At 35.1% G+C, this 23,680-nt stretch overlaps 1 long non-coding RNA gene across 2 annotated transcripts; it reads left to right on the top strand.

The window, feature by feature from the left end:
• The first annotated feature begins 840 nt into the window (after positions 1-840).
• Positions 841-9,275, top strand: LOC120889082 (uncharacterized). Of its 2 annotated transcripts, XR_005732883.2 has the most exons (3): positions 841-7,111; positions 7,871-7,938; positions 8,287-9,275. It is a non-coding gene; the product is annotated as an uncharacterized LOC120889082 (long non-coding RNA). The 2 variants fall into 2 exon arrangements; XR_013425025.1 differs by having other exon boundaries at positions 841-7,938.
• Positions 9,276-23,680: the final 14,405 nt, after the last annotated feature.

The raw sequence follows: 23,680 nt of genomic DNA, 5'->3' as shown, positions 1-23,680 counted from the left end.
AAGTAATAATGTCTGTTTATGGTCAATTGTTTGATGGTAAGTTTTTAAAAATTACTTAAAATACTTTCTAACCATCTGTCACCTGCACTTCAAGGAGATTGTTATTCCTTTGGAAAAGAGTTGGATCATTTGTTTCTGTTTCTAGTGTATTGAGGGTCACCCTTATCCCTGTCTTGGGGTGTGTATGTATGTTTCTGTGGACATATGTATATGACATATTAACATGATTCTAAATATTAGATGGGTGTAAAAAATGGTATTTTCAAAGAATCATACCTTCCCTCATTCTTTTTATCTCATTCTCATCCCTCTATCCCCTTGTCATTTTATCCTCCCCTTTTTATTACACAAAAGTAGCACATTATACTTTTTTCACTTTGATTCTTTCACTTAACAATATTCTAGAAATCATTCCATGTCAGTTCATATATATCTCCCTTTCTTTTTTTACAGCCAGTAGTTCTCCATTTGTGGATATTATAACAAGTTTATTTAACCATCCTTATATATATGAGTACTTTGTTTCAAATAGTTTGCAATTATAAACAATGTTGCAATGTGTTTTTATATTGAAGAAATTTTATCCTAAGGGTAATTTCTTAGAAATGGAATTACTGAGTCAAAAGGTAAATTTGTATGTGCAGTCATTATATATTTCCATATTTCCTTTCATAAGGATTATACCCATTTATATTCCCACCAAAAATGTATGAATATTCCTGGTTTTCTTAGTCATACTAATGGAATATATTACCATACTTTTACAATGTTGTTAGTCTAAAAGGGTCATAAATGGTATCTCTGTGACTTATTATTTTTATGTTTTCAAATTAAGTAAGGGTGAATATCTATAAATATGTTTATATATACATATAATTATACTACATATACATATGTGTGTGTGTATATATATATATACACACACACATATATAAAGAGAGAGAAAAAAGGAGGAAGAGAAAGGAAGGAAGGAAGGAAGGAAGAGAGGGAGGGAAGGAGGAAGGAAGAGAAAGAATGTGCATGTAAACTCTGTTTTTAGCCCGAGGATTTTCTGTTTTTATTTTTGTTTTCCTGCCTCACTTTTGAACAGCTCTTTAGATATTAGGGATATTGGCTCATGTTTTGTTACAAATGTTTTCTCCCAGTTTATCAGATTTTTTTGACTTTGCTTACAGGTGGGTTTTTTTTTTCTTGCCATGTAATTTTTAAAATCTTTCTTGAAATTAAAATTATTAATCTTTTATTACAACTGGATTTGAAGTCACAGGAAATTTTTATTTTTGTATGTTAAAAGAATAATATCCGTTTTTCTTTCAGAGTTTGTATGATTTCATATATTTTACATCTAGGTCTATGATCCATTTGGAATTCATCCTCTTTGCAGTATGATAATAAAGCTATCCTTTCATTTTTTTCCCCAAAGGCAAACTAGTTGTTATGAACTATTTACTGAAGAGTCTGTCTGTGCTCTGACAATTTGAGATGCTACATTTTCCATTTATCAAATCTCCCTATGTGCTTGAGTCAATGGTTTGATTTTCTACACCAGCATTTTTTTTGGGGGGGGGTGGTCTATTCCTGTGCAATATAATACTAATATAATACCAATATAATACTTAATTATAGCAGCTCAATTTATAATAGCTAAACTATGTAACCAACCTAGGTGTCCTAGGAGTCCTTCTTCAATAGATGAATGGATAAACAAAATGTGGTATATATATTCCACAGCAGCCATGTCCCAGCTTGTAGCTGCTGTGTTTTGGATGGAGGTCGGATGTTGCTACTGAAAGGTGGCCTCCTAGGTTCCAGAGGCTTTGTGCCTGCTGCAATTATGCTGCTGGTGGTCATCCACAGCCCACGTTAGCCATAGGGATTTCTTGAAAGAGTGCAGTCTTGAATCATCGGCAGTGTCTCCGCAGATGAAATTCACGGAAGTGTGATTGCTTGCTCCAAAGGTACATGACTATGTAATTTTGTTAGAGATTGCGAAATTCTCTTCAAAATGGTTAAACTAGTTTGCATCCCACCAGCAATAAATGAGAGCACCTGTTTTTCCACAGCCTTTCCAGCAAAATGTGTTCTCATGCACATTTTAAGTTGTGCTAGTCTGACAGGTGATGATGTAAGTCTGCAGGTGGGATTGCCTGGCCAGGTTTCCACTTCAGAACGTAATGCATGTAATTGTATTATGCCAGACTCTTTTTGCTTCAGAAACATCCCTCAAGAGGCCCTTTGTGTCCTCTCCTGCTAGAAAAACTCAGGCAAGACTATTCCAGCACAACAGAGAGGATCTTATTATAATAAACCTGAAAAGATAAGTGGTCATAGTCTGTATCCAGTTTCTCCCAAGGAGCTGGACATCTCTGACACACTGCTCTATCCTTACTCACTCACCAATTTGTACATAAACCAAGAATGGAAAGGGCAAAACTTTTTAAACCATACAAGCTCCTGTACCTTGTACCATGGAAACAATTTGACTTTCATTGACAGAAATAAAAGGGACAATCTCCCCATTTTCTTAAAGACCTCTGTCTGCCAAAATGGCAACTAACATTAAAATAATAGTTTTTTAAAGTTACAATTTACTGAGGACTTTACTGACCCCAAAGATGCCACCAGAAGCAAGTTGCAGAGAATGTCCAAGACTGGGGACAACTCTGGGTGAAATATTACCTTCCAAGAAGCTCAACAGTCCACTACCAAGCAGAATGGGGAAAGAAAGGTCTAAATGAAATCACTGGTTGATGTCTGGGGAAATGATGGAGCTTTGATGAACATGTTGTCCTAGCCTCTGCTAACATATGCCCTCAATGTATCTAATGTAGAGACTTGGCAGATGACACAAATGTTGAGCTTCTTCTACCCCATACCAGGGCTCTAGAGCCTCACATGTTCCTCTCCTCCTTGGAAGAACAGGAAGGCTTTTTGTTCCCTGCTAGGACAACACCTTCTTTTATTTGCCATACCCCACCCTCCTTCCAACTCAGCTAGCTACGGATTCCCCGTAATCCTGGTGGGAGCTTACCTGTTTTAACCCTGTCAAGTCCTGACATCAAATTCCTCACTCCCAAAAGATGCTGAGGAGTTCAGAACAGCACACACTTACTTCTTCAACAGACTACCCCAGAATGGACTCCCCCAACCTAGCAAGTGAATAGCTACCAAGGAGACTTTTTAGTAGGTAAAATAGTAAAAGGGAGAAGCCAGGAGGAAAAGAAGGAATAAGAGGCTTACAGAATGGGGTGTGACGTAACACCTTCTAGGCATTTGGATAACCAGACACAGAGCCAACCTGCCTACTCTATTTCAATTCTAATTCTTTCTTTCTTAGTAAGTTGAATATCTAGTTGGTAGAAGAGCTGAGATTTTTAAATCATCCCAATTCTTGCCACCTGTGAAGTTTACATAGTTTGGCCAAAAGAACAATAAAACTAATGTCAAAACTGAGAAATTTAAATTGTTTAGACATTTTAATTATCCCCATGTGTATTCTCAACTAGCTGTGTCTGGTGTACATTAAATGATTATGCTAATTTAAGGTATAAAACTAACCAAATACTTCTTTTTTATACACAGTCTGAATGCCAGAAATTAATAGTCCAATTTCTAGAATAATGAAAAATCAACACACATAAGCTAAGTATCTAGCACATAATAACCACTCAAGTGGATTTTGAAGAAGCTAGGATTTTATGAAAAAATTTATTTGTAATTTAACATGTATCATTTCTGGGAAAGATCCATGATAATTTTATATGCCTTATTAGCCTGCAAAGTAATTGCATTATTTTAAATCTGTATTAACTATTATATACATATTGAATCCATAGCCCTTCAGTTATGCAATTTTATACTTTTCCTAAATACATAATGGTTTTTGCAGTAATTATTGATTGATTATTTAAGGCAATGAAAACAGAACAGTATAAAAATGTTTATTTAGTACATTAACAATGTCCTTGAGCACTAGTATCTATTTTTTTTGGGGGGGGGAAATCTTATCCATTTATCTTAATAGCAGTTTTGTTTTCTTAATGATGTTTCCTTCTAAGTATATTCACTTTAGGAAAAACGTAACTCTTCATAAATATGAGCCAAAAGAGATTTTTAACTTTTTAAAAGTTTCAATCAATCATAATACTGTCAGGGAGTACTAACCCCATTGCCAGAAAATTCAGATCTTTTTATATATAAAGTGCTTATTTATTTGAAAAATAGGCCATTAAAGTGACAGATGAGTGTTGAGATGAATTATGAGATACCTATAGAATGTTTTTTAAGGAATTATGGTGGCAGGCTGGATAAAGAGAAGAAACATGATAAAAATCTAAATAATGAGTGAATGTTTGACATTGACACAGCTCAAGGCCAAATAAATTACTTCCACCCAGAGTTTTTAATTTACATTCTTGGCCCTCAAGCAAAATATCATAAAGTAAGAGAAGACATGAAGTGACTCTCTGGACTTAATTTGATCCACAAAGTCTTTGGTGACAACATGGGAGTGACAGGAACAGAAAAAAGGGACCATGTCATCTTGGAGTTCATCAGAGTAAGAGAATGAGGTGCTGAACATTTCTGGACACACATTCCAAACTCACTTCAAAAAGTCCCAAGAGAATAAGTAGATGCCAACAGCCAGAGGCATAAAGGGAAAATGACTTAAGATCAAAGATCTTAAGCAATGACATTCTGACTATTACTTTAAGCAATTCAAGTAAGAGGTGGGGTTGGGGTGAGGGGGGACAGACATCAGGACAACCAGCTCTGTAGGGAGCTCTCTGACAATCCCAGGCTTTTAAAGACCTAAGTCAAATGAAGGTGGTGAGCAAAGACAAGCAGGAACAACAGCATGACCTGTTAGGAATAATGTCAGGGACGTAAAGGACTGAAGTGAGCAGAGACCTGAGGACAAGAGAAAGCACTGCGGACACCACACATTCTCTCTGAGTTAAGAAATGGAAAAAAAATTGTTATCACCTATTAAAAATAACACATTATAGGTCCCATTTTGCAAACCATGAAATGCATGTTGTTATTTCCTCTGTTTTCTAGAGGATAAAATGAGGTGCAAAAACAGACACTGTGATACATTTCATAAGTGGTAGAACAGAGATTTCAAACTAGTTAAGAACCTGTATTCCTTATCCAAGTCTCTTCCCACAGAGGAATGTCATTTGATCCTGGCATGCTTCTCTCTCATTCCTCCTCTGTTGTGGTAGAAGAGTAAGACCTAATTGGTAAGCCTGGAAACTTTTGTGCTGGCCAGCCCTTTCCTCCATCTCTTGTGTCTCTACAAGTTTGTCTTCAGATACTCTCAGCCTTGAAATATCTTGGAGGTGAAGACCTTGCTACTTTGGAGAAGTTCTGCAGTGGTCCAGAGCTGTCTGCAACTGACTATGAAGTTCTGTCAGGTCCTGGGGTGCTGCTCCAGCTCACTAGTTCCCAGAAATATCAAATTCTCTGATATTAACTCTATCAATCAGACAGATGATATGTTTGCTTCCCATCAGCCTCACCAATCTTGCTTTCATTTCTCTTCTGGTTCCAAATACAGGTTTTCTCAATAAAGCCATGTTTTGATATGACTTCAAATCTGAGCTCCTATCCATTAAAGAACAACCCTGATGTTTTGCTGATGTTTTGCATAAGGTGAAATAAGGCTTACAGATGACAGAGAGAATCCCTAGGTTATTTTGTAACTACCTTTTCCAGAAAATTGAATATTTCCTTTTTCTAAGCTTGAAATGGCAAAACAAGATTAAGAGAAAATTAGAAATCAAGGCAAGATAGGAAATATCTTGCCTCATAAATTCTTTGAGTAAAATCAAGTCCTCAGACCCAGAAAATGATATAACAGTCTGATTAAACAGCTTAGTTAACCACAAAAAAGCCACTGTCACTCATAGTTGAGAAATCACAGAGCATGAAAAATTGTCTGCAGAAAACGAGAATGGGAAAATGGCTCCAGTCTTCAAAACACTAAAAGATGTTAAAATTTCAAAAATTATAATCAGTAGGCTTGACATCAGCCTTCAGGAAACTTATAGAATAATGTGAAAACTATAGTTAAGTCCACTAAAAAAAAAATGAGTTGCTTCAAACTCATCTATTATCATTTCACATAATTTGATTAAAAAAAACTATAGCATACCTTTATTTCAGAAAACATTAGACTGAGACATTCACGATATACTTGATAATGATGGTAGAAAGGAGATGCGTGTTTATGCAGTTAAAAAGTTTGAAAGCTAGAAGATCCATCAGAGTGAACGTGAATCACTGTGAAGTAAATGGAGAATTAGCCACCTTCTAAAAGCTAAATGCAATATTTAAGTAGGACTAAATATTGAAGAAAAGCTCCCAAATTGTAGAAAGAAACATTTCCATTGACCCTTCAATATTCAAACCATATTTTGATTTTGTGTGAAATATGGATACCACATATTAAAAGAGATATTAACACATGGACTGTTTAGAAAGAAGCAAACAGAGTTAAAGCTGTCAGGTCAATTTGAAAAAGATTGTCGGAGCTTGGAATTTTATTCTGGAAAAGAAGAGACAATGATGAACATGCGGACTGGCTTTCAAGTCAATCAGCTATTTGAGGCCTCAGATTTTTCTTATATAAAGTGAAGGGGCTTAAACTTAATGAGGTCTTTATGATCCCTATGTCTCTACTGATAAGCTGTTTCTATCTGAACGTTTGCAAAGTCATGGTCAAGGGCTAAGGAAACTGCTCCCTAGAAGTCTGAATTTGAGACAAGGAGAAACCACTACAAAGAGGTAAATGTGTAACTGAACATGAACATACTTTCTAACAATCACATACATCCTGGAACAGTGGATATTGATTGCAAGTAAGTAAATCCACGATTTTTCAAGCTATTTTTCAAGTACAACAATCCTAAGAGTGATTTTTATTGTACTTTTGTTACTATTTCAGGACAGTATATTAAACGTCTACTACATTCTAGGCTCCTATTGGAGCAGTTGACATCTGATATCATATTCATGATGATCTTCCTTCAGAATAGCCATGGCAGAGAGCTCCTCAGAAGTTGGAGGAGGGTCTTGGTCAATCATGCTGAAACATGAAGACTGAGTAAGTGAAAGTACAGCTCACTCAGACATTTAATTTACTAAGTCTCTTAGAGTTTCTGATTTCATAGGTCTGAAGAGGATCCCAAGAATTGGCATTTTCAGTGATACAGATGTTGTTGGCCCAAGGATCACAGGTTGAGAGCCACTGGTTTAAATTCTTTCCAACTTTCATTTTAATGCTAAGATTTTAAGTTTCAGTTTATTACCACACTCTCCCAAGGGCAAGACCTTAAAAGAGGAAAATATTTTTTAAAACATCTATCAGTGAGTAATACCAATTGGTTTAACCATTTAAACCACTGTGTTTCACCTTTCTCTCACTACTTCTTTCTTAAAATTCTGGTTTGCATTTTGTTTTTTTAAAATTGAGCCAAAATGCTGTCATTTCTCAATAGAAGAAAAAGCAAATGATTCCTCTTCATTATGACATTTCAGATACTCTTATTCTCTTTCAGGATCTGAGGATTACCAAAGTCACATTATAAAATTCAGCTAATTCTATAAAATAAATCGTTACCAGTACAATGTAATGAAAATATTATTTAAATGTTTAAAACTCTAGAAAGATAAAAATTTTGTCTGATAGTGAGCACAGGAGTGGATATTTGCAGAGGAAAAGATGTGTGTGTGTGTGTGTGTGTGTGTGTGTGTGTGTTGTATGTATATACATATATTCCAAAACAAAGGAAAGTTTCATCTCTACTTGCTTCTAATACTTTTCCTGGCTACTTTTAATGCTTTTATTATTTGAATTTTATAGCACCCCAGGGGTCTTTAGCTATTTCAAGAGATGCCATTCAATTCTGAAAAGTTCCTCAAAATAATATGGTAAGTCACTTCAACAGAGAAAATACATATTTACAGTGCAGAAATTTTCCAGAGTGGTGAAAAGGAATGTCTAGAATTGAAATAAACAAAATAACTGGAAGTTACTGATAGGATATTTAAGTTTCCATTCCATGCTGGTTCCCAAATGAATTGCAAAGTAATTGTGTTCTATGCCCGCAGAATCTTGGCATTTAAATCAAACATAAAATGCCTCACATGTTTTGAAATGAAAGGAAAAAAACTCACATTTTCCAGAATTTACTATTATTTCATAAATAGATTATTTGAAATGGCTAAAAGCCCTGATGATTGTTTCTTTCATTTGAGACTGTGTTTTCATACTTACAGGTAAAAACCTGATGTCTTAAGAGTTCCATTCTATTAATGCCAAAGTTGCCGCTATGAGAAGCTGGAAGCAGGTTCGTGGCCATTCGCAAAAGAAAGCTTCTTCTCAAATCAAAGCAAAATGTGTTTCTCATAGCACTCTTCCTAAAGTTGAAAGGAGGAGAGAGTGTCTGGAGTTCAAAGGGATTCTGAAGCTCTAGGTACCAAGAGCTGAAATATAACATAATTACACCAATTAGGTGCAAAAAGTTTTTGATTTTTAGAAATAACAATCTCTGTAATTGTATGTAAGGAAGAAAAGAAGATTCGTATTCTTCTTTCAAGTGTCTTCTTTTTTATTTTTATTTTTTATTTGTTCTAATTAGTTATACATGATAGTAGAATACACTGTGATATATCACACATGAATGTGAGTATGATTTCTCATTCTTCTGGTTGTACATAATGTAGAATCACACCAGTCATGTAGTCATATATGTACATAGGGTAATTATATCTGATTCATCCTCCTACCTTTCCTACCCCGTTACCCCCTCCCCTTCTTTCACTAAAAACCAGACACCAATTGCCTTCTTATTCTTCATATAAATGAGCAGTAGAGGGGCACACAGAGGAGCTCAGGTACTTGATGATTGTGTGAGTGTGCTGAGTGAAGAGACCAACGCCTGAACTTCACTTCACTCCTTATAACCAGCTCTTACTTTGCATCATGGGTGTGACACATTCTACTCCAGTGTTTCTCAACCTTTAGAGAATACCAGCTTTTCATAAACATAAACATCTTGTTCATACTTAGCCAGAAGTTATAACACATCCCTCAGAATTAGGGGAGGAAAAACTCCAGTCACGAATCTGTATTTTCTTTGTAACACAGCAACAACAAAAGAATGTTGTTGTGTTGTTATTATTGTTGTTGTTTTATCAAGTTAGCATTATAAAATTCATAGTTTGATTATATTTTTCTAAAATAAAACATAAGTTCTAAAATTGAATATGTCTTCTCAAATTTTTCACTTCCTTCCTGTCCCACTCCATCCCTACCTCCTAAAAACCGGTATTTCTTTTAGAACCCATTCTTCCAGTTGAGAATATCTCTGTCATGACTCACATCAAACATGTCATCGTTGGGCCCAGTGTAAAATGAATATTCAGGGCCTCTTGTTCCAAAACCATTAAGAATTTCAAGATGGTGACAGCAGAGCATTCAACCAAGGCTGAAGACTTTCCAAGCTTGGAACTCTGGCATCTGAGCAATCACACTCCAGAGAGCTGGCCCTGATCTTGACATTTACCTTCTGCTATTCCTGTGACTGACTCTGTTGCCCAATTCTGACTCATAAAAGCAAGAATCTGATTGGCTAAGATAAGTATTTATTCCAGGAAGTGTTACTACTCCTGGAGCCTATTCATTAGAAGTCCCTTGGGCGGGTAACTGTGTCAGAACCAAGCAGTTATGTGTGGGTGGGCTGGGGGTTGGGATGGGAGTAGACAATGGACCTATTAGCATAGGGCATGGCCATGGATGCATCAGGGAGAGTGGACAGGGCAGTTTTCCTTAGGAGGAGATAAGGATAAGAAGTCAATCATCACTGGCATTTTAAATATAAAATATAACAATATGCATTTCCAATTTGAGTGTGATTTCCACGTATGTAAAATGGAGTAATAATATTTCAGAAGAAAGTTTAGGGGAAAACAAAGGAAGTAGTGGCCTAAACAAATGCAGTGAAAAACCCCAACAAATAATTGTTATTGGCATTATAAATAAAGGAGTATAAACATAATGGAACCCAATACAAGATCTCAAATAGCCCGAGACTCAAAAAATTTATGTAACACATAAGTCAGGGCATTACTTTAGAGGTACATGCTCAGGATGACTATTATTGCAAACTAAATAACAGATTTCTGTGCTCTGCGGGCAGACAGACACTAGGGATTGCGTCTGTTCAAACATACAGAGGAAATTGGTACTAGAACTGGATGAGAGCCAAGGGATGATCTGTTTAATAGACTGTGGCTTATGATATCTTTAATCTGTTGATGAAAGAACATGTTTCTTTTGAAAACAAAAGAATTTTCTAGTGATTTCCTGAGAAGTGTTTATACTGCTCTTTTTATTTTCTATTTTTTTGGCAGTAACTGGGAATGATGGTCCTATTCTAGGTTATCATCTCAAATCACACCAGTTCCTCTTTTGAGCTTAAAAACTCATTCCACAGTTTTTTTCCCCTGGAGGATTTTTCCCCCCTAATTAGTAGTACTCTCCTTTAAATTCAACTACTGAATTTAGTTTGGGGTTTTTAAAAGCAAGTCTACTTTTTGTCTTCTTTCACCTTCTTCTTTGTCCCATGTAAGTTAGATTTTATCATCTATACAATAATTTAAGTTGGTCACGTTAAGGATTTTGAATTCCAGTAATGCTATCAACAGCTTTTAATATTAAGGATTTTCCTCCTGTGTGTTAGAGTCTCTCTGTGTATGCATAAAGAGTACTTAGATTTAAAAGAGAATAAGGAAAGTACAAATTGCAAATAGGAGGAGTTATGCCAAATTTCCAAAACATTCCCATGTGATAAACAATACAAACCAAGTTAGTTATTTAAAAAGAGCCTTTACTGTATAATTTCCTAATAAGAATCAAGAATATAAATGTCTAAAGAGCTTTGTCCGAGGAAAAATAAGAAGCCAATCACCAACACTGTGAATGGTTTCTCTGCTCCAGCAGTCACAGTGGGCAAGCACCCGCCTATTTCTGTTATGTCCTGAAGACTTACATTTGCCAGAAACACTGTACTACAAACACATTCTATGTGGGCAGATACAAGATGTTTCCAGAGATGGCGGCAGCCCTCAGATGAAAAAGATTTTACTAACTCCTCTCTAAGTACTCATTTGAAGAAAGTATGCTTGTGTGGGTGTGTGTGTGGACACGCACTACAATGTGTTTGTGTACTTCCCAACTAGTATAATATAGAAAACAAAGTTCTTGACACTTGTTTCTAGGCAAAAGCAATTCCAAAATTCCTTAGTTTTTTTTTTTTTAAATAATGTCACCTACTTCACAGAACAAAATCACATACTTAGAGGAAATGGAATAATAAACATCCTTAAAGACATTAGTATATCCTTTTCATCCTTCAAAAATCAATTGGAATCTTGAACTTTGCATTTTGATACAACATTCCAGGACAAAAAAAAAATGCATCAGAAAAGGTAAGATTTTGAAATGTGGTACAGAGAGCATCCAAGTGCCTTCAGCAGTCCTGAATGTGGGTACATGAGGGCTTTGGGCTCCTAGGGACTCATTGATAGAGGATATCATTATAGATTTTAAAAAGCCATTCATCTCATGAAGAACAAAATCTTGATGTATTTGCTATTAGGATAATTGATACCTTTTTTTTATTTGTATAGGTTAAAGATCACAGAGTCAAATTTTAATTGCTAGTTTGTCAAGAATGAGTAAGAAAGAAATTTTCTTGTGTGTCCAGATTGGGATCAGTGGAATTTTGAATGCTTCAAAAGTTTATTATTTGAATTTTGAATACAATTGGTAGAACCCCAATTCCTGATGATCAGAAATTCAATTTGCCCTATGGCTAATATGGCCCTGTGTTTCATTTTCCTGACAGTTATGGCTTGTGCTTGTTATCTTAGAATTTCACTGGACTTAGCATTGGTACAGAGTGCTTCTTTAAAAGGATTTTAAGTGATGCCTTACTAAGTGATGTTAAAATAATCCAGGATAAGTTTGATAAACTTCCAGCTGCCAGTACTGTGAGCTGGTCACAAAACACATGTATACTATCAATGTGAACACTTAGCACATGAATAAATGTGCAGGTGACCAGTCATAATTTATCCTTCTTTGGCTGACCTTTTCTGGGTGAAATGTAATTAACATCTCTGTTATCAACTATCTATTTCTGCATCCTAAACCATTAGACTTAAATAACAGTTACTTCTCACAATTCTGTGGATTGACTGGGTGTTTCTTCCACTGATTTCATCTGGGCTTACTCAGATGGATGCATTTAGTGGGTTTGGATGATTTCATTTACTCTGGCCTTAGTACTGGCTTTGAGCTGGCATGTCTTGACTACTCATGTGGCCTCTGATCTGGACTTCTTCTTGGAGTTGCAAGGTAGAAGCCATAAGACTTAGTCTCCAGAACTCATATTATTTTCACCACATTCTGTTGATTAAAGCAAGGCATAAGGTCAACCCATATTAAAGAGAGTGTAATAACATTCTGAATCAGGCATGATGGTGAATACCTATAATTCCAGCAACCTGGAGCATTGAGGCAGAAGGATCACAAGTTCGGCCAGCCTAGGCAATTTAGAAAGACCCTCAGCAATTTAGCAAGATCCTATCCCCAAATAAAAATTTAAAAGGTGTAATGGTGGGCTGGGGCTGTAGCTCAGTGGTAGAGTGCCTGCTTTGCAAGTGTGAGGCACTAGGTTCCATCCTCAGCACCATTTAGAAATAAGTAAATGAAGATATTGTGTCTATCTACAACTAAAAAAACACTTTTAAAAGGTTGTAAGGGTTACTCTGAATTTTCAATCCTCTTAGATTAAAAAACACCTAAGATTGAGGCTTCTTGAGGGTGTTTCTAGGAATGACTGGTATGTGGGACACAAACTGAACACAGACCCACCTCACATGTGGCTACACCATCCAGTAGGTTGGACTTGGATGGAACAAACTTTGGAAGAACAAGGAAGCAGCAGCAGACGCAAGCTCAATTCTTCTTGAAGGTGTTCTTGATTGCTGCTGTGGTTGCTTGAGGACATCAGACTACAGCTCTTTCACTCTTCCAAAGTACATTCTTCCCAGTCACTCTCCAGGGAGTATCCAGGCCTTTAGTCAGGACTGGTCATCATTGATCCCTCTTGTTCTGAGGTTTCAGCTTCTTGAACTGCACTGCTTTCTGGTTCTTCCAGCTCTGCAGCCTACAGATGGCCATTGTGGGAAAATTCAGCTTCTGGTTGTGTAAGCCAATCTAATAAATCCCTTTTTTTATAATCATATATAAAACTACACACACACACACACACACACACACACACACACATCCTGTTGATTCTGTTCCTCTAGAGACCATAATACAGAAGAACAGGGGATATAGCTAAATAGTAAAGTGCCTCTGGGTTCACTCTCCAGTACCAAAAACAAACAAACAAACAACAAAAAAGGGAAAAACAGATTCTGTTTTGCCTGATGGAGAAATGACAATGTTTCATTGTAAAGAGCATTTACACAAAAAGTCATGCTTTGCTTCATTACAGACTTTTATTGTAATGATCTGCCATACCTTCCTTTAATGGACACCACACAACACTCTTGCTGATAAAATGTACATTTTTTTTTTACTGAATCCAGATACTTGGGGAGACCCACCTCCTTGTTCTCTATGGTGGAAGGAGCAGTATTTGACACTGTTGGTCCTGGTGGCCACTCAGTGTACTTGCTGGTTATGCCTGGTTAGTACAAAGATGCATAAAGCTACCAGGTTTATGTCCCATTGGGTTGCAATAATAAATCTATTATTGGGCAATATAATATCTTATTGGGTAATAATAAGTCTAATATCTATTGGTGGTCATGAAATATGTATGAAAAATAGAAACTGAGCAGTTCTACAAGTATTTTTTGTAGCACTTTTCTCTTTTGCAGCATTTAAAAAGCAAAGACCATTTTAAAAATTCATGACTATGATAAATGTATGACTTACACAAAATATTTCTTTACCTTCCTCAACCACCACTGGAGCCACAATGACATCATCAATTATTTAGGAACTAAAAGATGCACTCATGATGAAGTATCTACTTAAAAAAGTAGTAATATTTTAGAAATATTGTGCTCAAAGACGATGATCTAACACATGAAACTACACTGGTGGGTGTATATATGACTTCATAGAGCATGACTTTTCATGTAGAACCAATTACCACTTTATTCAAATATAAAAGCTTTGAAGTTATATGAGAAATGAAGCATTAATTATTAAAATGTTGGCTATAGACTAGAAAGATAAGTGCAAATAGTTAAATGACACCATGTGATACCCATATCATCATGCTTTATTTAATTTCACTAATAATTTTATGTTTTCTTAAGTCAAATTCATGGAAACAAAGTATTTTAGAGTTTTATTCTAACAAAAACCATAATTTATCTTGCTATGTTGAATGGTAAGTTAGTTTAAAAGTCCACCATTGAAGATAAAAATAACTACTTTTACAATAGAGATACAAACACAAGTTTTGGTGAATAGAGCATCGTGGGGGGGGACCCAATATTTTTACTAAATTAAGAAACTCATAGAAATGTAATTGGAATTTATTTGTTTTGGCAAAGCTAATATTTAAGCATTAACATGGTAGCATGTGAGTTCTCTGGTAGCTTCCTATTAGAAATGGATTTTTAAAATAATTGTTTCTTAAAAAGTACTGTTTTAAATCAACCTAATATTCATATAGTATTAGAGCTTTGTGAAAATAAGTCTTCATTATTAATTAGGGTTGTGTTCTGTTCAAAATCGGACATTTTTGTTTTAATTTTCAGAAAAGTTTTTATTTGTCAAAGAAAGAAAAATATTGGTAACAGCATCAGTATTTAATCAAAAATTTAAAGTTTATCATATTGTTGGTATTAATGAGTTTAACATTGCCCTTCATGTTCATAAAAGTTGGAAGTATGAAAAAAATTGAAAAGACCTATGATATTATACTTCACAATTTCTCAAATTAATAATGGTAAGCAACTTATTGATAAATTTTGTCTTATAAAATATTTACTGAAGAAATATACTCTACCTTGATTGAAGTAAAAAGACAATATTTGTGGAAATATTTAGACATTTAACATAAAAAGAATTGAACTGATATTATACTCCCTTTGATATACTTTGTCCTGAATTTACCTATATACCAGCATCTAAGAAAGAACATTTTCTGTATTAAAAAGATTATGGTCTAGAGGGGAGGGGAGGGGGGATAGTAGAGGATAGGAAAGGTAGCAGAATACAACAGTTACTAATAGGGCATTATGTAAAAATGTGGATGTGTAACAGATGTGATTCTGCAATCTGTATTTGGGGTAAAAATGGGAGTTCATAACCAACTTGAATCTAATGTATGAAACATGATATGTCAAGAGCTTTGTAATGTTTTGAACAACCAATAAAAAAAAATGAAAAACTAAAATAAATAAACAAATAAATAAAAGATTATGGTCTATAGAAAAGAACTAGTTGAAGATGCAATTAACCATAATTTGACACTTGAAGATTTCAGGAATTATTATGAAAAAAGAGACTATATTAAAAAAATTTTTCAGATGATGTTATTAATAAAGAGAATCAGGTAATTTGTATGAAAATATGACAAACATTATCTGATTTTGTGTTTTTCATGTTCAGGTAATTGGTTAAAATTTTTATTTAATGTATACTAAAGTAATATATATTAATAAGTATTTTATTTGTAAGTTAATTAACTTATAATAAATACCAATTTTATTGTAACAAAATAACATTAAAATTATCATGACAAATGCATTAATATTAATTTACATTATAGATTCATTATATGCATATATTCTATGATATATTTATTTCAAAAACCTTTCAAATATTTTATAGATCCATCAGCATAATAAAACCAGATCAATAAGTAAATATTTAAAAAATTACAGTTTAAATGATTTTGGATGGATTCCCTTTAATGTAAAATATGTTCTTTATTTTGGTAATAGTGAATCAGTAACTTTATCTATGGTTCTTTTCACATTTGGTCATGATTATCTTCAAGTTCACCTCTCTCTAACCTGTAAAAATGAATCCTTTTATCAAGAAATTAATACCTATTGCTTCCTTTGGAACTTTACCAGTCTTCATACATAAAAACTGACAAACCCAAAGTCTGCTTCAAGTATTAGTGTTAATAGTTTCAGGTGTTCAAAAACATAAAATTGTCTCCCATGTCAAAATGATATGAAGTGTGAGAGTTCCAAAGCAATGACAAACATGCAAAGAAATAACCATAATTTGAAATTCTATATTTAATTGATTTTTCTTAACTTTCTAAGATCAAAGAATTATAATTTTGGAATATAAGCATCAATGTAACACAGCCAAAAATCTGGCAGACTGCAAATATGTATCATTGGTATTTACAACATATTTATATTATATAGTGTTGCCAAAAAACTCAAAGTGATTTCACATACATTAGCTTATTTATCCTCATTATCAGCATAGAGAGAAGATTTGAAAGCCCAGTATATCTATTCCCTTGAAATTAAGTCTCTTGCTTTTTGTACTTCTCCAGAAAAGCATGTTTAATTATTTAAAACACTTTTTCACATTTTGATCAATTATTTTGAAAAAAAAATTTAATTTCAAATTATCCAGATAGCTCAGACTATGAAATGACAGATACAACTTTTACTCAAACATCTCTGACTAACAGCCTGTATTCCCACTAATATTGCCAAGACAAAACATCTATTTCTAACATTTAGGAATAAGTAACTTATTTAATTTTGTTCAATGTGCACATTAATTAAAGCCATTAACTTATTCAGGACTTCCATTTTGTAAGTATTGGCATGTGTGCTGCAAAGATATAGATGTGGTTTTCAAATTAAATTTAATCTAGAAAGACTTAGTCTCACAGGAAAGATAATTTACTCTGATAGCTTTAGTATTGGTTAGAAATGGCAAAAACACAGATGGGAAGAACAGATGAAAGACTATGTAGGTTCAGGTGATGAAGGCTTACACTAGCTGGAGATAATAATCAAATCAAACTCATGACTTCCTCCCTTCCTTCTCTATCCCTGTACTTACTTCTTTATCATTTAGGAGAATTTGGGGCATATAAGTAATAAAAGATACAATTTGAAATGTTCCAAGTCATGAGGGAACTCATTACCCCACAAAACAAATCTGCAGGTAGGGAAGCTCCAGAAGTAATTAATTCAGTGTCCCAATATCATTGACATCCCCTTTTTCTTGTCACTCTACCTGTCTCATCACATTATTTCCTATATTCTTGCGGTCCCAAGACAATTGCTACAACTTTAGGCTTTCCACATTTTTAATACCCATGTCTGAAGGCAGGAACAGAGATTCTATCTCCCTCTTATGTATTTTTTTTATAAGAAAGAATATAGCACATGTGGCTTACCAGCAGAGACACTGTTATGAGAAATGTACCCTTAGGTGATTTTGTTATTATACAAATATCATGGGTACCTATACAAACTAAGATGCCTACAAGATCACTAGGCACTATAATCTCATGGAACCATTGTGGTATATGCAGTCCATAGTTGATCAAAGCATGTGGAAATAACTAAATTTTTTTTCTAGACATCTTCCCTCTATCACATATTTCCTTTCATCTCATGGGCTTAAAGTAATTCACATCGTTCTTCCCAAGCCAATCATTGGCAGCGATGAAAGAATTACTATGATTATTTTAAACAAGTCTAGATTCTCTGAGAATAGTTATGTAGCAAAAGCTAAATAACTAAACAAATTTGAATCTTTCCCATTTAAAAAAAAAAAAAGTAGCAATGAGGTAAAACTTGGGATAGGCCACCAGTGCTATTTCTCACACTATCTCTAAATTTGACCTTTTTCCTAACATTTCTTGGACCTCTCTAGTCCCCGCCACCCCAACACACACTTAATGAGCTCAAAAATCCTAAATTTTTTTTTGACAAGACTCTTTCAGTTTCCCCCATATCTTATTACTAGATCATAAGATTAATTCTGTGTCTTGAAAATTCCAGGTTCCAGTTATAATATTCACATGCCTAGCATGTCCCCCTAGGTCTACTTCCTAGTGAGGAGCCTACCAATTTATCAACTAAATCAGGATACTTGGATATTAAAATAATGTGCTATTAATAAATACATAAGGAAAACAGGTATAAACTATAACCAACCCAAGAAAACTGGAATGCATATATATCCACCCTTAACTCATCTCTTTTTTGTGTGTTTCTAAGTTTTTACTTTCTCCAATTCAATTTATACTGTCACTAAATCATTTTCTGGATCCCAGCCCAAGTCATGTTAAACCCCTATGGAAAAGCCTTCAATAACTTGTCTATGCATACTGAATGAGCTCAAAAAACACAAAACATCTACCCCAGAATTTAGGTTTTCTTGTTTTTTGTTTTTTTTTTTTTTTCATGCTATGGTCCCAAATTTAGGTTTCTTGTCTCTCATATTTTTTTCAAAATATAACAAAATTTCAGCTATCTAATACTCTTTAACTCAAACAGGCTACCTATAATTCTCAAAGTGTCCTACATTTACATGTCCATGCCTTTCCCTTCAATATCAGTATCATATCCATTGTTTTAGGCCATCAAAAGTCCCCATAAAAGGAACATAAAAGATGTAATTTTATGTTCTTTTATTGATGCAACTCTTATGCTTATAGCTACAGTGACTATGCTTTCAGAACAAAAGCCAGAATTTGTGACCTATTGTGAAATGGACCCAAAACTGATCATATTAGGCCTTTATTAATGGATGGACTTGCTAATTTTCCTTACTCGATAATAGGCTCATCCCTGGAAGTGAGTCTTACTGTTATGCTCGAATTCGGGACCCCCAAAAGACCACCAGAGACCAAGATCGATGTAAACAGCAAAGAGATGTTTATTTCGAGCTAGCTCGGTCCTCCGTGCAAGCACACACAGCAACTGGTGACGAGAAGAGGCCCCGAGCCCAGTGTTTGCAGCAGTTTTATACATTCTTTGGAGAAGGCAGGGACCCCCACATACATCATAGCATCTCTTAGCAAATCATCACACACCGCGGGAAAATCAAATAACAACTCTAAAACATGGTTAGCACATTCACTGGCGGGAACAAGTTGGGTAGGGGTGATTGGTAGTACAAGAGGGATATTCATTTGAACTGATTAGTTTAAGCCAACCATGTGTTCATGCTGAATTACATGGTTTCCCAACACCATAAACTACTGGGAGGGTCATCTGGTATCCCAGGTATTTTCCTGTCTCATGCTGATTGGTGGCTGTTAGGGGGTTGCTATGGGTCCCCACCTAGTCTGACTGGTCAGGGACACCTGGTGCAGCAGATCTCATTTGTAGATAAACAACTTAGCAGGGTGGGAATGTGCCTAGGAGTGTTCTGTGGGTCTTTCCAAGGACAAAGGTCATGTCCCTTGGACAGGCTTTGCTCTGAGATAGAGGCTGGTTTTTCTTTACCTATCTTGGAAGGCATATTGCTTTCCATTTACCAGCTTCTCCATAACTATATTTAAATAAATTTCCTAGTAAATAAATTATTATGATCACATACCTGTCACACATTTCTTCAATTGGTTTAAAATCTATTACAGTAGGAAAGTAATAACAGCATTTATCTATTGAAGGGGCAAAGGCTAGGTAGATATGAAAACTTTTCTGTGTACCCTTTCATGCTTTTTAATGTTTGGATTACTTGTGTATATTGCTTAATTAGTAATTAACTTAAAATTAAAATATGTATTTGGAAATGTGCTTTTTAATAAAGGCCTTATATTTAATTTTTCTGTTTAAACACACAAAAATGCTTTTAGTCCAGTATCACATCTTCTTGGGAAGTTTACATACACAATTTCTGAGAGTTGGAAATCCAATTAACAGAAGGAGAAAACAGAAATAAATCGCTTTAATAAATATCTATTTAGATTTATTCTACTGTCAAAGAATACACTAAAAAATATAAAATCAAAGGCTTCAGAGATACAGACTATCTCAAAAACAATTTTATCATGATTAGGACTAAACAACCACAAGAAAAAAGATACTAGTGGCGTTGTCAAAAGGCACCAACAACCTCTGTTTGCTTTGACTTCTTCATTTTGTTTTTGATATTTAATAATTCTTATAGATCTGGTTAATAAACTACATTAAGATTTTCCATTTATTGAATCAACCTTAACTATCCATGTGTCTGTTAATTTTAATCAATTGATTTTCCTGAGTCACAAGGTGCCTAGATAAGATAGCATTTCTGATTGTAGTAGGGAAGGTGTTTCTGGATGCCATTAGCATTTGAATTGGTGGACACAGAAAAGGAGATTGCCCTCCCCAGGGCGGGTGTGCATCAACCAATTTGTTCAGAATAAAAAGTGGAGATTATCTTCTCCTGCCTTTGGAATAAGGCTTACCCCATTGGATACCTTGGTTTTCAGGCTTTTGTACTTGAACTGAATTACAGCACCAGCTTTCCTGGGTCCACAGTTTCTCAGGCTCCATAAAAGCCTGAGCTAATTCCTCATAATCTCATAATAACAAATCTCTCTCTCTCTCCATTTGTGTGTATGTGTGTGAACCTGTTATTTTTATCTATACCATTAGTTCTGTCTCTGATGAAACTAAACAGTCCATTATTCTATTGGTGAGCAGCAAGGTTGTGTCTTCTGTCTCTGTTATAAACAATGATACAGTGAAGAATCTGGTATATGTCCCCCATACACATGTGGATCTTCAGATACAAGTGAAAGTGCATAACTCACCAACAGCCAGAAGCAGAGAATGCATATGTCAGTATCAACCATCTTTTCAGGTCCTTTACTGACCTATGGAAATACATCTTTTCATTTATACTGGGTTGTCATGGGAAGGCAGGGAGGCTCTTCCTTCCTACTGTGTCCACACAGAAACTTGAAAATAATGTTGAGTGAAAGTCCTACAGCCTTCTCTCAACCTTGTTAGAGTCAGGGCTGTTGATACATAGTCTACCATCTGGTCACATCTGACTTTACTGCCCAACCTTAAAACTTCACTGTTTTTCACACCTTCTTGAAAAATAAAAATACATATTGAAGCCAGATTTAAAGTTAGGTAGTCAGTGTAGTTAGGTAAATCAGGTCTAATACCGAGTGAAATCTAAAATGGAGACCATGCTGGGAATGACTCAGGAAAAACACAGGACAACTCATGGAATGTTAAAGAAGTCCCAAAGAGGACCTAGGCCAAAGTCCACCTGGAAGAAGTATTAATGAATAGCCCCCGGCAGATTTGAAGATAGCCCATCACAAAGAAGTGATAATGAAGTCCTTCCTGCTCAGACTACTTCTTTGGCCCATCGGTGTCCCACCCCTCGGGCCTTCCAACCTACATTCCATCACCTAAACTATAAAAAGGGGAAACAACCGCACTTCCACGGATTCCACCTCCTGGGTCCCCTTCTTCCTCCCCGAGAAGTCTTTTCTGCTGTCCTTTAATAAACTTCTAATTTCTACTCTGACCTTGCCTCTGCGTGTTTCTTTGGTGTTATTCTTCAACATCGGGGAAGCAAGAACTCGTCACCGGTCAACAGCGGTAACAATATGAGTAAGTCCCAGAGTTTACTGTGCTTTAGCTGGTTACATGGAGCATGACCTAGTGAGAAGGGGTAGATCAAATATATTGAAAATGTGCCACTGACTTCCTTTGTGACCACAGGAAAGTCATTGTACCTTTCTTTCTATGGCTCCATTACCTCATGTATGAATGAACAAACTCCTATTTGACTTCCTGTAAGTTTAACAAATAAAATACCTGAAAGTGTCAACACTGTATGATTTTGTTCAAGAGTAAATCCATTGCTATTACTTACTTAAGCAGTCTTGGAAAGATCATCCTACCTTATTCAGTGCTGCTTATGTTAATCTACAAATTATGTTTAGGATAATACTTTTAATCATATTTGTATACATTTCTCATTCTTGATGAGAAATAATTGTGATAATTTTACATGTCAGACAAAGTTATTCATGGACCAACACTTAAACAAGAAAACTACATTATTGCACATTTCTGATACTTAAAACCACTTCAATTACTTTAAATTTCATTAAAATTTTTAAAGTCACACTTGATAACAGCAAATAGAACATATCTAGCCTGACTTCCCAGAAAATTCAGAATATGAAATTTTTCATTTAATACTATTCTTTGCATAATCCAAATAAAACTTTAGAAAGGTTCGGTCAACCTCCTTTCTCTAGAAGTTGAGTAACTGCGAACTTCAAGGAGAAAGTACCTAAATCATCTTAGTTATTAACACTTTAAACACACTAGCTTATTAGTTCATTTGGCCAGGATGAGGATCCTTCTGGAAGTGGAACACTAGCAAAGGAAGTCCAGATCTCCAAAAATTACTTGAGAATCCCAATACAGAAGGGGGTATTGCATGAAGAAGGTGATTGGCAGATGAAAACTTTAAAACAGAGTAATGACGCTGAAGACACTCCTTCATTTTCCCTACATTTAAATTTTACCACTTTTGAAAACAAACATCTGGGAGCCCTAAGGTCCAAGTACCAGACACCAAAGCAAGTTAAAGAGGCTCTTTTAACTTAAATACAAGAAAATAAGCAAACAAAACAAAACTGAGAGAATGGCCCAGATATACCAACTCTTTTACTTTCAAATCTGTGAGGTCCTGAGAATAACTATAACCCTAATAAGAGGACAACAGACAACAGGGACACGGAGGAACAGAAAATAACCACTGATGTTTCATCTTTTTTATTCAAATCTCTCTTCAATTGAACCATAACCTTTCATGCAGTTAATAAAGTCCCAACTATGGGGATATAGGGACATAGAATTGGTCTGTGAAGTGCTATGGGATTATTAAGCCAAAATATTAGCCATTTTGAGCCATGAGTGTGCAAACAGACATTTTTCTTACTCAATTCAGAGATTTTTGTTGTCTAGCTTTTTTTTTAAGTGAATAAGCTTAAGTCTAATATTCTAATGACCTTTTAGTGACATAGGATAGTCACTATTTTCAACTCTATGCCTTTCCCTACTTCATTAAACATATATATGTCCTAAAATATTAAACACTTTTGTATTAAAATTCCAAAATAATTCTTAGCCACAGGTTAGCATTCATTGTTATTACATTCTGCTGACATTTAAATATCGCACAGACCTTTAATGCAGAAGATTGTGGACTGTATTTGCAAGACTGTAGCATTGATATTAAGTCTTAATTTTTCTAGTGCTCAGTTGAATTGCAATTTACAATACAGTTGACCTTTGACTTTCAAGGATTTAACATTTATGGCTTCAAGTATTACAACTGACACCAAAGGTCCTTGAAATGTAATAATTTATCATTTCATTTCACTAGATTCAAACACAGAAGTGCATGTCTTGAGGTTGATATGTGCTTGCCACTCTGAATTTGTGGTCTCCTGATTCTATGTATTTGGCTTTCGGAACATATCTGCAGTGAATGAAGACAATCTGGATCACACATTAAACAATATGTCAAGATTAGGACAAGCCCCTATGGAAAGTCTCTTTCTCTCTTTTTTCAGGTCTTTTTCCCCCCCTACTTCATTCTCTCTCT

This window comes from Ictidomys tridecemlineatus, chromosome 8 (assembly GCF_052094955.1).
Source record: "Ictidomys tridecemlineatus isolate mIctTri1 chromosome 8, mIctTri1.hap1, whole genome shotgun sequence".
NCBI lineage: Eukaryota > Metazoa > Chordata > Mammalia > Rodentia > Sciuridae > Ictidomys > Ictidomys tridecemlineatus.
The sequence above is the reverse complement of the archived record's forward strand: the minus strand, read 5'-3'. Positions and strand labels throughout refer to the sequence as shown.